Here is a 3991-nt window from a genome sequence, read left to right as displayed (position 1 = left end):
ATAATAAAATTTTGCTTTCAAGAGAAAACTCAACTTTTGGAAAACATATCTGCCACCATAAAGCTTTTCAGCTTTTCAATCCTTAACACATTTTCCAGGATACGTAGTGATGATATAACAAATGTGATTTTTAAAGTAGTATAATAAATTATGTCAAAATTTAGAAGATCCATAAAACTCCAATGACCAGTACATGATATTATAAAATCTTGCATGGACAAAACTTCCACACAAGATACAAAAACTGACCAATGGGTTTTAATGTATAACAGATTAAGGAAACTTCCTCCACATTATGTCAGATAACACATTGCAACTAACCTCTAAGAAACTACCAATACTTTTAGTGTAATATTACTACCATCTGAAAGGTTATGAAAACACTCCTTTCTTTTCCAAACATTTACAATATACTAAAAACAAAACAACAGATAGCAACAGATGGAATACAAACAGGAGAATCAGGCTGCATTCTATTAAGCCAAACATTAAAGTGATTAGCAAACATGTAAAACAATGCCTTTTTTCTAATTTTTTTTCTTGTTTTGGAAACTACAAAATGTTTTAAATAAGAAAAGGAGGAAAAGAAAAGAAAAAAAGCATCCATGATGCCATCACCCATGTATAATCACAGCAAACAGCTCAAGACATTTGACTTCAGACACTAGGCTTTTAGCTTTGACCCTCATGAATATGTGTCTTCCTTCCTCCCTAAAGGTGTCTCAAGTACCTGCTATTGGCTGATAGGGGAGGAGGCAAGCGATGGTCTTCTTCAAGCAAGAACACACAAAGACACACACATATACACATACACATTATAACCGCAGGTCATCATGAAAGATGCTAACCATACAGAGTTCGTGGAAGCATCAAGTGTTGAGTATTGCAAACCCCAATTTCACTCCCTTCTCCTCGAGTATTTAAATGAGTTTAAATTTTATAAATCTGTCCCATATTCTTGCTATGTGTTCTCTCAACTGGTACAAGGTGCCCATAGAGTATTCCATAGGGAACCTCGTTTGTATTTTCACATATTATGGGATTTTTTCCCATTTCTATAGAGCCTTGATCCTTTTGCTTTCCCTACATACACACACACACACACACACACACACACTTTCCTTGTAGTTGTGGAAATCTTCACTAACTTCTTCTTTCAACCCCTACCTCCTCTTCCAGTGACTGAGTTGGGAGAAGTGCCATTTTCCTTTGTTCTCTGTATCCAAAAAGGGAAGGAAGGAAGGAAAGGATGGAGGGAGGCAGCTGGAAGGGAAAGAAAGTCAAAATAAAAAAAAAAGAAAAGAAGTGCTTTCTTGATTTCTGATGGGGGAGGGGCAAGAAGAGGCATCAGTCCTTCCACACACTTTGCTGAGTGGAATACTTTGCCACTTAGCAGAGGAGAGTGGCAAATTTCCCCCCATTAGCTACTGGGTAAGGAGGAACTAGAAACTCTAAGTAGGCACTGCAGACTGTGCTCCATGCAGTGTGAATCCAGCAGAAAGTTACCCTCCCCAAGTATTTCTGGCCTTTCATTGTATCTAAGATCCTAGGAGAGGGAAGATAAGATCAAAGGGTACAACCTTCCAACTATAAATTAAGTCATAGGGATGTAGTGGTGTGGATAGCCAATAATACTACATCGCATACTATTTTGTTGCATCGTATATTGGAAGTTACTAAGAGAGTACACCTTAAAAAGTCCTTATCACAAGAAAAAAAATTATAACTATGTATGGTGACAGATGTTAACAAGATTTACTGTGGTGATCGTTTTGCAATACACAGTTGGTCCTCTGTATCCTCTGGCTCTGTACCCCCAATTCAGATTCAACCCCAGGTTGGTTTGAATGTGCAGATGTGAAACCTGGGGATATGGAGGCCTAACCGTATTACACCATTCTATATAAAGGACTGCAGATTTTGGTATCCCTGGGGGTCCTGAAGCCAATCCTTCTCAAATATCAAGGGACAATTGTATAAAACTATTGAATCATTATGTTGTACACTTAAAATTAAAATAATGTTATATACAATTACACTTTTTTTTTTTAAGAAACAAAATTAAGATCCCAGGGGAGGGGAGATACCTCCCAGAGTCCACAGTGTCTGTCCTACTTCTTTTTTTTTTTTTTTTAATGGAGGTACTGGGAATTGAACCCAGGACCTCGTGCATGTGAAGCACATGCTCTATCCCTGAGCTCTATCCCCCTGTCCTGCTTCTGAGCTGTCCCACCTCCCCAGCCTGTCCTCCTTCCTGCTCTGATGCTCCACTCACCAACAGCTTCCTTTTCCTCTGTTCTACCCTTTTGTCTCTACATGTAAGCAGCTCTTTTGCCCTTCTGTTTGTTCTATTTTCCTCAGACCTTACTCATACAGGTGAGATCACTAGGCAACGTTTAACCTGACCCCTGATTTTTGCTTTACTGAATATACACAATGCCTTGCCTAATCTGTTGTTTCCCCTCCTGGATTAGAAGGAGTAAGAAATGAAGAATTAAGAGAGATCGAGGTCAAATAATCTACTTGGGCTATATTTCTTACTAAAGTACCCTTATTAAACAATACATTATCATGGATATATAGAAAACGTATACAATGCTTTATTTAGAAGTTTTATCAATATTTTTAGATCATCCTTATGTAGGTCATGTTTTAAAGTTCAATTTCAGCGATGAAATTATGTTTATAAATCATTTGAAGAACAGCTATTAAATTCTGACACTCAGTTCTATAATGACAATGATGACTATAATTATTAACAACTCATCTTCTACTAGGATAGTGATTTTATACTAAGTAGGCGAGGAATGAAAATCACATTTTGTACTCATCACGTTGTATGTAAAATATAATAGTAACAAGACAGTTGAAATCAATTTGGTAGGCATCCTAAAACAAAGTTTAAAACACTGACTTGAAATTCATTTCTTCAAACATTTTCATTCATTTTAAAGCCAATTCTGATAATCACCTAGTTAATTCTGTTATGCAAAGTTTCTCACGAATATAGCTAAATTTTCCCAATCCTAGGAGATTTTATTGTAACCGATGTTAAAATAGTTACAAATAAACCGGCTGCCACTGTGCCATTGATTCCTTCTGTTTCCCACCAACAGTACACTTTTCCTTGGAGTGTTCATGTCTCCCAAATCCTTAACCACGTGGCTGGGAAGGGAATGACTCCCATGTCTGGCTTTTGAATTAAGCCCTCCATGACATGTGTACAAGCTATGGAAATTGATCTCCTTTTACAGGGTCTGCCTTAGCGGTGTGAGGCTTGCCTTAACCATTTTGTGACCAGAAAGGGAGCCACTGTGTAGAGCCTGAGGAGAAAGCTAACAGGAGTGGAAGCAGAGCAGAGAAACAAAGAGAAGCCAGATCTTGATGATACTGTTTAAACAGCTGGCTGCATCAGTCATGACCCAGAGCTCGCTGTACACTGGACTTTTAAGATAAAGCCAGTATGTATCTTTTTGGTTCATTTGCTTGTTTTAGCTGTTTGAGTTTTATTTTCCATTGCCTGTAACTAAAAAATTTCCAACTGACATAGAAACTAACATAGAAATTGACTTCAGAATCATATGGAGTCATGATATATATGCACTGAAGAGGTACCACAGCAGATAAATTCATTTCTGAATTAAAAAAAAATTGAGTATCTATTTATTCTAGGCAATGTGGTTGGGCTGAGGATTCAGGAGTAAACAAAACATGCATGGTCCTTCTCCTAGGAATGTTCTGCTTTCATTCCTGCAGGCAAGAAAGACTTTTAAAACTAGTTACAGATTAATTCACTTACTTTGATTTTGAAAGGGCTTTGAGGAAGAGGAATAGACTGGCATGTAAGCCCTTCACAGTGGACTAGACCTAGTCTAGGGTGTATGAGTTCCCTAGGGTTGCCATAAAACATAACCATAACCTGAGGGGCTTGAAACAACAGGAATCTATTCACTCACAGTTCCAGAGGCCAGAAGTGTGAAATCAAAGCGTT

The 3991-nt window shown here is 37.8% G+C and overlaps 1 non-coding gene across 1 annotated transcript; it reads right to left on the bottom strand.

Moving 5' to 3' along the window:
* Positions 1–2136: 2136 nt before the first annotated feature.
* TRNAV-CAC (transfer RNA valine (anticodon CAC)) lies at positions 2137–2208 on the bottom strand. The gene has a single exon. It is a non-coding gene; the product is annotated as a tRNA-Val (tRNA).
* Positions 2209–3991: the final 1783 nt, after the last annotated feature.

The sequence above is a fragment of the Vicugna pacos genome, chromosome 24, assembly GCF_048564905.1.
Source record: "Vicugna pacos chromosome 24, VicPac4, whole genome shotgun sequence".
Classification (NCBI taxonomy): Eukaryota; Metazoa; Chordata; class Mammalia; order Artiodactyla; family Camelidae; genus Vicugna; species Vicugna pacos.
Note: the sequence above shows the minus strand (reverse complement) of the source record. Positions and strands in the feature narration are given on the sequence as shown.